The sequence below is a fragment of the Varroa destructor genome, unplaced genomic scaffold (assembly GCF_002443255.2).
Source record: "Varroa destructor unplaced genomic scaffold, Vdes_3.0 BEIS01000001.1, whole genome shotgun sequence".
In the NCBI taxonomy this organism is placed as follows: domain Eukaryota; kingdom Metazoa; phylum Arthropoda; class Arachnida; order Mesostigmata; family Varroidae; genus Varroa; species Varroa destructor.
The window spans coordinates 38088700-38098946 of NW_019211454.1; the positions used below are offsets into that span (position 1 = coordinate 38088700).

Sequence of the window (10247 nt, forward strand, 5' to 3'; positions counted from 1 at the left end):
AAACGTGTGATCGCCACCTCAGCCGCAGCTATAGTAAACATCGTCTATGAACTTAGTATCGTCATGAAGGTTCCTTAACGAGACGATATCTTCTAACAGTAAATTCATGTGCCATGGACTTGAGCGTTTATTTGTCGCTTCCAGTAATCTTTTTGAAGTCAGCGTTATTTACTATACGAGCCAGCCACTTAACCCTCATTTGTAGACAATGAACGATTCATCATAGGTAAACTATTCGTTGCATTCTGCACGGACGTGAACTTACTTTATCTTACTGGTAGATTTACGATGATGACGGACTTCTGCAGGCTGGAGATTTGACGCGGCGCTCGGCTGCATCGGCATATGGAACTGTTCCGTAAGCAAATTTGAGATAAAGGACTGGCGTGAGCATACGAAAAAAACGTGATCCCCTAGTGAAGGTGATGCACGGCGTACTCGGCCGGACGCCTATTGCCCGAAACGGCCGCCAGGTGACACTTCACCGCTATATTTTCTCAGCTGACCTTGTGCTTTTTGTACAGTGCCAACAAACAGACGCGGAGCCGGGGCATAAGTAGTATCTGATAAATAAAATTAACAAAAAAAGCATAAATGAACCTGGGGTCTCAATTATTCTTCGAGAATCTCAGTCGATCCTCTCTGTTATAATCGAATGTACTGCGCCAACGAAGTCTCGTGGCGCTACTCCCGAATAAGTCTTCAAACTGATTTCCTTTAGACTCGACAACTTGCCTAAGTCAAAAACAAAATTAACAGGTAGGTCATTTTATTACTACGCGTATTTGTAAGATTATTTTGCCAGAACGCTAATAGAGAAAGCAGAGGACACAGTCGACTTCATTCGGCCACAACTGAGTTGCACCGGAAAAGAGAACGTGTGACCGTCAATACACGATGAACCAAAATATCATATTAGAGGCAGGTAATATTAGGACCGTCACAGCGGTATTTGTAAAGATGAACAAATCTAATCTTTATGGTCTATTTTGCTTTCGGATAGCTAGCTAACTCCGCCACCTAATTTAAATAAGAGTAGACATTGCTGGAAGCTCGATGATATGATGAATTTTTCCAAACACTGATCATGAACGTATTGTGATCAAATGTGAATTTAACGCTCCGCTGCGGGACTGATTGATAGTACTCTGATTCGTGGAAGAAGATCCTGCTTCCTGATCCTGTATTGATATTGGGAAGCGTAGTAGTCGACTGAAGCTCTACCGAATGATTTACAGCGCAGAGTTTTTTTTTTTGATCGCCTATTGCTAATTAAGGATTTCTCAACACGAATGAAGAAAGCTCAAAGGAAAAAAAGCTCCTAGAAAATCGTGCACTCGGCAACCAGTTCCTACCTAAAGGCTTTGGGATGGTGGGGACAGATGGCATAAAATGGGGAAGCCTTTACTGTAGAATGACGTTTTTGGTACCTGTGGAAAATGGCAGTCCGTGTTTTTCTCATGTTCCATTATTAGCAATGTTGCATGAGATTTTTCTAACCAGAGTGCGTTACTGAGGTGGCTCGTTTTGTTTTGGAAATTGCTCGATATCCCCTCTTCATGACCTACTAAATAGAAGCTAGAAGAACAAACTGTCAACATGATAATTGTAGTATGTTTCCTTGGTCGACTTGCGATCACGTAAGATAATCTAGATTGAGACTTTTGTGTCGAACTTTGCGTCTAGGTGTATTTGATAGGCGCCAACGGGGCTTCGTTGAATTAACTGGATGCAGACGGCACGCCCCTATGTTTAATTAGTTCTTCCTAACAACATTTCTAAACGGGTTCATCTTGATTAGAGTGTGTAATGAATACATTAAGAGTTTGCATCCGTGCTGGGGGTTCAGTAAGCAATCGACATCCTACAAATCCATTTAGTTACCCCAGTTGGCCGCGTAGTTGCTTTGTAATGGACTGCATATATAATTAATGTAATGCTTTTCAATGGCAAGATTTCATGTCAGTGACAAGCTCTATAGAACGCTAATAAAAACTCTACTATATGCGTTGCTCTTGAAGCGCTTCGCTATTTGCAGCGCTACTTTCGACACAAACCCACCTCGACTATGATCAGATACTGCGTCGTGCGACTGAACGCGCCCACTTACGTTTTGACCTTCTAGGCTACACTTCCAATTGAAATCTATCCTTCTGGTAACGTTACTATTGTGATACGAGGCTGTTATTTTTCAATAGTAAAGGCAGCAGGTTCCCAGCAATACGCTTATACTTTTTATTTACTATCACTGTTTATGGTTTGTTTGAGATGGCCTGGTAGGCGCGACGCGCTTTGTCACCGAACGCCACGAGCGGGGTTTCAACAAAACTTACGCTACGCCTGCTGCTCGCGACGCTATCGCCGTATGATGTCTTGCCACTGCTACCATCACCAAAGTTAAGGAGAGCCAGATAAATCGGTACAAGTTGGCCATTAGTGTGGACAAAACATTCGTGGACGGAAAAAATAACAAAGAGTTTCAGTAAAACAATTTCAAGTTTACAGAAATAACATAAATCCCTACTAAAGCGTTGGCGTTTACCAAGCGTGCTATGGGCGGTTCATGATTTACTTTTAAATATCTAGTAAAGCTGTATATAACTGGACGAGCTCATAATAAAAGAATGGACCGTTTAGGCAGAGTAAACTTAATGGGCTATTTATTTCTACGTTAAGAGTTTAACACAACCATTGCATCGAGTAAACAAGTAGATAAATAGCCTAGAGTCAAACATTGTCTTGCCACGTGATTTTCTTACTACGTAAAAACAAATGGCTATTGAAAAAAATCTACCAGTAAACTAAAAACAGTTGTTAGTATACTTCATTGACAGTAAGCAGCGGCGATCAACTTTCGACTACATAAGATCTTCCATCCAGCGCCCTCTTTTGTCCCGTCTCAGAGACAAAAAGTTGCTATTAAGTTTTCGCGCTAAAACAAACGACAAATCATGAGACGTTAATTGAATGTCTCTAATTTTGTAAAGGAAAAACGGTTAATGAAACGTCTACACTAATCAAACGCTCAATAAAACTAGTATTTGTGTTGCACTTCGCGAATTTTTAGGTCGATTCCTTAGCGTGAAATGTTCGTTGGCCCAACAGCAGGCTCACAGGACCTAGAAGGCCGCCGCACTTTTTTTTATCTCGCATCAAGAGCTTCACTTTCTCATCAGTTCGTTGCTTCTTAGCGGTGGGTCATGTCGAAAATAGTACAGCGTCTCGAAAATAGTACAGGTCACTCTGCAAAGCAATCAGGCAAGCTAAACACGAAATTAAGGGTATGACTATGTTTCTTGTTTATAAGGCTCATATCTGATTAAGATATAGGGAACAGTCGCTTTGCAGCTAATAGAATGCGCACTATTTCGTTCGACTTCTAAATTAAACTATTTGTTTATGTATCTACTGACCTCTCTGCGGTCTTCTATCTTCTAACCAATCTCTTCATTCATTTTCATTGAAAACGTTGGACTGCTTCATTTATCTGGTGTTTTCTGTCTGGGTAGTCTCATTCACTCGGTCAGTGTACAAGGCCCTTTCAGCCCTATCAAATGCAAAAAATAGTGTTTTTAGGATGAAAAACACCGCTAGCCAGCCGTAACAGTTCTGTGTAGGGGCCTGCCATCGAGATTGCGTCATGTTCGTTGCCGGGCGAGATGCTGAGGGTAGATGAAGAGCCTTGTTTCCTAGCGCGCCTTATTGAGTTTATCGGGCAACCAGGGAATTTTTTATTTTATATAACACTTCGTACACTTGAGGTGCTGAGCGATAATAGAATGCTCGCAACTTACCTTCTCGGTGAATTAGCGAATTCAGCGATCCTCATTATTCAAGGCGCTTAGCGACTTCGGGCGTCCGATCAGGGTGGAGTGCATATTTAGTATTTGAAACCCCACCTTTGAACTCAGCAAGCCCCTTCAACAATATCTACTAGTTATAGAGTTCTTGCTATTCACAGCACAGATTTTTCGAGTTACCTCCACGGTCGTTCTATTTGGATAAAAAGCAAGATAGCACAGGTGTTGAAAATTCATTCTTCTTTTAGTTGGGGGTTTGAACTTCACACGAAATTTGGCGTCTACAACACAATAATATTGTAATGTGCTTAAAAGAGAGAATGAAATGAGTGGTATATAAAAACAGCATAGAATAAACAGTAAAGAGGTAGATAGGAGCATTTAACCTATATTTCAACCTAGTACAGGAGTGCATAAAAAGTTCTTCCATTCTCACACAGACTGTATAAACTGCGAAAAGACTTAAGTCTGCGATCTTTACCTTTTCCAGCCCGTTACTAGGCCGTTCGCTCTTCTCTATGGCACGTATAACAATATTCTAAGTAATAGTGGAAGTATGGTTCGTTTAGGATCGATTTGACAAAGACCCATCTAACGATTTCGGACTATATTAAACATTATATATAGAATCGACCTCGTGAATCGCTTTAGACGGGATTGAGACAGTATGGCTTTTCTCTGCCATTTTAGTCGTTGAGCGATGGCCGCCGCTCTCGACATATTTTGCGGCCGGTCAAGGAAAAAACCGCTAGACAAGGCCAGTGGCTGTCAGCGCGCTGTTTAAAGTAGCTATTGTTTTTGGAATAGCTTTCTTGTGAATATTCCATGATGTATATATATATATATTCCGTTCTAATGAAAAATCCGTAAACGCTTTCCCACTTATCCGTAGGTTTCTTACGGTCGCTGTCAGAGAATCGTGTGGAACACAAAATAGGAGATAGCGATGTTTCGATGCTAGCTTCCCGTGCAATTTTTCCTTAATCGTTTTTGCTGCAGTATATTTTAATAGCAGCACGTACTCGTACACGGACAAGGAACCAAAATCAAATTTTTGAAGAACAACAAATATTCGGTTGATATGCCATTAGCAGATCAAGGATTTCACAGACTCTTGAGGTCCTCTGAGATAATCCTCTACAGATTTCTCTCTTACAATCTATTCAATTACGTAGGTATCCATCTTCAGATTAAAAAGAACCCTTAAAAACATCAAAGCTCTCATGAAATTACAAACTTCACGACCATTCTACATAACGATAAACACAAAGATTTCGCAATCCCATAAAGTGTTTTTCAGTAATATACATAATTTGTTCATCAAAGGCTAAAAAAAAAATGGTTTACAAAATAGGGTTAATTTGCGATTCTTCAATATAGCGATTAATTTTTTTAACTCGTTGGCCGAATGCGAAACTTTTTTTTTAATTACGAGAGTCAAAGGATCGAAGCAACTCATAGTAATTCGCCGATCATCTATTATACCGCTCACCTCTATGCCATGCTCTTGATAACAATGTTAATGCATTTCTTGTTCCTTTGTAATATTATGAGTATCATACTGGGCCTTAACACCAGCTGCGTTTTAAAGATAGTAAGCGTTTGCCTTATATACAAGTGCAAAGGTTCCTAAAGGTATCACCTCAGTATCGCTAATCGAAGACTGAAAGATTTTTCGTGGACGTAAGGAAAACAAAATACAAACTCTGTAAGAAAAATATGCATTACATATTTTTACCTTTCGTTTATGATAAAAAAAATACTTACTATTAGAAGGCTTTCCGCGCCCACTGTAATCAGTAATTAGGGGCACTGTAATCAGTAAGCCACTTCCACCAGCATGTGTGCCTTGGTCAGATATCTTGTCGACAGGACAAAACAACGCTAATTGTCCTGTACAACCCCGTGCTTCAAAAACCAAACAACGTTCGATGTCCGTTAGTAAAGTCACTTGAGTCGGAAAGTTCCGGAGACAAGTGCATTTCCGTCAAATACATGAGCTCAAAATTGTGTAGTAACCAAGTGAATAGCACGATCTTCATCAGATTAAAACAAAGCGAAAGCTACAAATCAATCGATTTGATTTTATTCAACGAATAGACCTTACAAAAGTTACTGCCGTGTAAGTTAAGAGATCACTGGCTTGAGTAAGTGACTTTGCTATGATCGTTTTCGATAACGTAAATTCGATGTCATCCGGAGTACGAAGAATCGAATCTTCAGAACAACATAGAACGGGAGAACTTGCTATTTCCAGATCGGGCTCCCCGACACCTGAAGGTGTTCCCGTCGTCGGAAGTGCGAACACTGCACACGGATGTAGAACACGTAATCGAACCCAGTGCACTTTATACGCAGACATTTTACCAGTCAGTCAGACAGTCAGCCATTAGCAATTGCGTAAGCTGAAACAATCATCAAGATACCCACATAATAATACTACCTAGGACCAATGACAATAGTTCTAATAATCCAAGATCGTAAATTGTCTCTCAGTAAGACTCGATGTCTCAATGACAAAAACAATAACGAAAAAGGCAACAACGATGTCAACATCCGACGCCAGAAAAGTTTATCGACAATTTGTCTCCGCAGACGTCAGAGCACTGCGCACCGTTTAGAGCCTCCCCCTTATGTTCGCAGCTAAAATGTCCGTCGTATAGCAGACCACGAAAAAGCTACAACAGACTCTTTCGTAGGGCCAGCCTAATAGTCACTCTATTTGCTACGCAAAAGCGCGATTTCAATGCTATTTCCACTTCGCAAGCAGTTCTGCCTTGTCTGATCTTGCTATTTCCGAGCTCATCACTGGCGGCGTTTGCCTGATCGTGACCGACGGCAAAGCGTGCCACTGACGTTGCCGGTGCCGTCGCTATCCCCGCGATAGTTATTGTCGTTCGGTGCGGTCTCCAGTTTCAGGGGTCTCGGGTATCAAGTAGCTGATTGGCATGTGAAAGGGGAATCAGAGCCCATATAAACAGATCGTTCAATGGATAGACAATTAGTCATTCAGCCAGCTGATGCACCAATGTGAACACCAGAAAAATCATAATATAACAATAACATATAGTGAGCACATGCTTTTGGGACCGCGTAATCAGAACTAATACTGTTGCTGCTGATGTCACACGGGTTCTGCTCGTCGTTTTGTTGTTACTAGTGCCGCTTCTTTTCGTTTTGGTTGCAATGACCATGGCAACGATGCGCGACGATGACGGTTTGTTGACGGCTGTCGTCAGAACACGGTACGCAGTTGCTCGTACATCTTAAAAACTGAATGGCCTAGATTTCAACAACGGCCGGCGAGCATCCACCCCCGTTATGAAGCACACACGAAGCTAAAGGAAGGATGATACGTGAAAGACAGGAATCTTGTATGAGAAAAAGAGCTTCAAAATTGATAAAATGAGAGGATTCATGTGTTCTAGACGGCTAAAGCACAGGTCGTATGGTAGGACAGTCTTCATCTAACGTCCGTTAAAGTAGCAGGAGATACGCAAATTATTGCAATAAAAAGCAGATTTAGATAGAGAATAAAGTTATAATAGGTACGACTCTAATATCTATAATATACAAGATATTATGCTACACACGCATCAATGGGTACAATATTACATCGGTGTATTCTGAAAGGGTAAGCGTTTAAACAATTTTACGACCCAATTAACCGACGATCCCTAACTGCATCTGCTCGATATGTCACACTTGTGTTTGTACACTTCCGTTATTGTGTATTTTTGTTTCTTACAAACTTAAGAGATCTCCGGACCAAACACGTCATAAGTTTTTGTCTATTGTAACACTTCTCTTTGAGTACAGCTTGTCGTCGGATAAGCTATATGCAATGTGTTAAGCTACGCTATTTCTCCATTCAACAGACTAAGTTGCTATTTTTTTTTACTATCAACTAAATTTAAACCGTGTTATTCTGATATTAGTCCATAAAGTATACCAAAGGTTAGCATTTTATTTGGAGGCCACTGAAACAAACGGCAAGTTCTGCGGGATTTTTTATTTTCGTGTTGATCCAGGCCAGAAGAGTCAGTCTTCATCTCGCCTAAAAAACAACGCGAGTCAAATGTCCCTCTGGAACCGCTTGTATGACTCAACTGGTTTCGCGTAATTTTGAATGACGACGCCGTGGAGTTAAATTTACGGCCGATTAGATGACCCGATACGCCATCATTTTACAAATATGGTGTTTCGGGTCATCGATTATTTTTGGTACTGTTTGATACACACTGTCCTGCAATCCATCAGCCCCACAGCTCCAGAACGCTCTTCGATAGGTCGAATTTTTGGGGTAGGACGTCGTTGGATTGGCATGCAGGGCCGCTCCGTAATGCAACGATGCTATGACCTGCACGTCCGGTTTTTTGTACCCTCGGTCTCTCCTTACCTGAGGGTAAGCCAGTCTGTTCTATTTCAGTGTTACCATCGGCAGCAAAAGGTGTCATCTATATTTGGCGCGATATCCGCTACGTGTCCCGTAGTAAATTCGCCAATTCAATAGCAGGCCTTTAGTCCAGACTGTGGCATCCGATCCGTCGCAAACGTTGCTGTTCTATCGGACGATAGCCTTCTACTAGCCTTTTGCTTGCTTACGGAGAGGCGGAATGCCATACATATATTTGGTTATCGTCCAGTTTTCCGTAAACGCTATAGCATTACAAGGGTATGCTATAGCGTTATATCATACTGTAAAAATTACAGGGTTGCTACCGGATGGCATGTTACAAACCGTAAAATGTGTTGCACCGCTGATCATTGCAACAATTAGCGTATCTTTTGATACTTTTATAAACGTGAAAATAGAAATCTCTAACTGTCCAGAGACTTTTTAAACTCATTTTGTATATAGGGGTTATGAAAGCAATGCAGTTTATTATAGGGAAAAGCTCATCATCCGCTAGCTACATTGATTAGATCTATTCCTCTGTACATGCAGGTACAAAGGGACAACGATAAATACAGAAAATTATACTGCTAACTACATTTAGGAGTCTCGATCGGGTTCTGTTTGTCTCGTATCCGGTACCACCCAGAGGAGAACAGATAGAAAATGCCGTATTCGTATGAAAATTTCCTGTGCAAATCAGTGAATTGGTAATACTCAGAGATGGTTACGATATGTAGCTATTTTGGTCCGGTTTTCGCGTGCTATTAACCGTTTTTTAGCTAAATGGGCACATACGTCAGGTTATATGGCTCGGCGTGGGTGGAACTTGAAAGTTAAGATCTAGCGATAGTAAATGTGCTCAAACTGTTAAAACGCTTTTATTCACACTTCGAATAACTCCTTGAAGGTGAGCGAAGTACCTTAAAAAACTCGCTGTTTTTTGCAATTACATTACGCCAACGAGACAAATGTTGATCAGGCCGATAGAAAAAAAATAGTGTTATTTGTGATCAAGATGCACTATTAAGGGAAACGGTCGAAAGATAGTTTTGTCGTCTTCGTTCTGGGAGTTTCGATGTTGAAGATACGTTCCGTAATGGTTTACCTATTACGAAAAAAGTGATAAAATTATCGTGAAGGTTAAATCAGGTGCCAAAAAACAAACATTTCCAGCCATGACCAAAGAGTTTAAAACATTTCAAGGTAGTTGGCTGCAATAAACTTGCCGTTTGGATGTCATACGAATTGACGCGCAGGGATTTATTTCCTCGATCGTATTTTCAGCTGCGAAATTTTACAGAAATGAGACTAAATCAAGCCATCTTTAAAGTGCCGTAGTACGGATGATGTATATAACATATAACAGTGATTTGAGATGTGTTCTTTGTTCTATTACAATGCACAGAGTGACGCCAGAAAAAAAGGTGATGATACGTGTTTGGTGGAACTGCACAGGAACTGTACCTTATAAGTTGCATCTGCCTAACAAAACGGGGGGGGGGGGGGGTTCGAACCGCTTCTTCTGACAACAAACAAGATTACAATGAGCCATTGAAAAATCGACTGTAAATAACGAACAGAAAAAGCGTCGTCTTCCACCACACCAATGCCAAGTGCTAATCACATATACCTCTAGCTGTTTGGCAAAACTTAAATAGCAAGTTTTAATATAGCCCGGATCTCGAACTCTCAGATTTATATCTGTTTCAGACTGTTTCAGAGCTTCCTCAATGGTCTTCATTCGGTTTCAGTGGAGAAATGAAAAAACCAGTTGACCCAATGTTTCACCCCGAAGCTACAGATGTTCCACAACTATGGCACTAGGATATAGCAGAGAACTGGTCAGTAATTACTCTACAGTTTGATATAATTGATTTAGATTTACGGGCCGGCCTCTACGCTACCCTAGAACATGTGGGACTTCAAACCGTCAAAATGTTTGCACCGTATGTGTATTGAGGTCCGTCGGTTTGGACAACATGAACTTGAGAACTTATTCTGTAACTGATAGCCGCATACGCGGCAGATCTTTCCTAATCAACCTTGTT

General features: G+C 41.0%; 1 protein-coding gene and 1 long non-coding RNA gene across 4 annotated transcripts in view; one reads left to right on the top strand and one right to left on the bottom strand.

Annotated features, from left to right (window-relative positions):
- Positions 1–10247, top strand: part of LOC111255491 (mitochondrial coenzyme A transporter SLC25A16-like) — an 87966-nt gene that overhangs the window by 33096 nt on the left and 44623 nt on the right. The window lies entirely within an intron of this gene.
- LOC147758612 (uncharacterized) lies at positions 2150–6868 on the bottom strand. Of its 3 annotated transcripts, none has more exons than XR_015319813.1 (3): positions 5908–6868; positions 4282–5708; positions 2150–3993 (listed from the first exon to the last, which is right to left on the bottom strand). It is a non-coding gene; the product is annotated as an uncharacterized LOC147758612 (long non-coding RNA). The 3 variants fall into 3 exon arrangements; XR_015319812.1 differs by having other exon boundaries at positions 2150–3547; positions 3795–5708; positions 5908–6862; XR_015319811.1 differs by having other exon boundaries at positions 2152–3263; positions 3414–5708; positions 5908–6858.